A 451-nucleotide genomic window follows, 5' to 3' on the forward strand; every position below is an offset into this window, starting at 1 on the left:
TGTGTGTATATATATATATATATATATAGGACAGGCTTCTTTCAGTTTCTGCCTATCAAATCCACTAACAAGGCTTTGGTCGGCCTGAGGCTATAGTAGAAGACGACTTGCCCAAGGTGTCACGCAGTGGGACTGAACCAGGAACCATGTGATTGGGAAGCGAGTTTCTTACCACACGCAGATATTAAAATTGTTTATACTAATACAGATATGTATATACATGAGTGTGTGTGTGTGTGAGAGAGAGAGAGAGAGAGAGAGAGTATTTGTCTGTTTGTCCCACACCACTGCTTGACAACTGGTATTAGTTTCTTTACACTGTCGTAACTTAGCGGTTCAATAAAGAGACCAATAAAAACGAGTACAAGGATCGACTCGTTCGTCTAAAATCCTTCAAGCCGGTGCCCCAGCATCACTGCAATCTATTAACTGGAACAAGGAAAAAGATAAA

This window comes from Octopus bimaculoides, chromosome 21, assembly GCF_001194135.2.
Source record: "Octopus bimaculoides isolate UCB-OBI-ISO-001 chromosome 21, ASM119413v2, whole genome shotgun sequence".
NCBI lineage: Eukaryota > Metazoa > Mollusca > Cephalopoda > Octopoda > Octopodidae > Octopus > Octopus bimaculoides.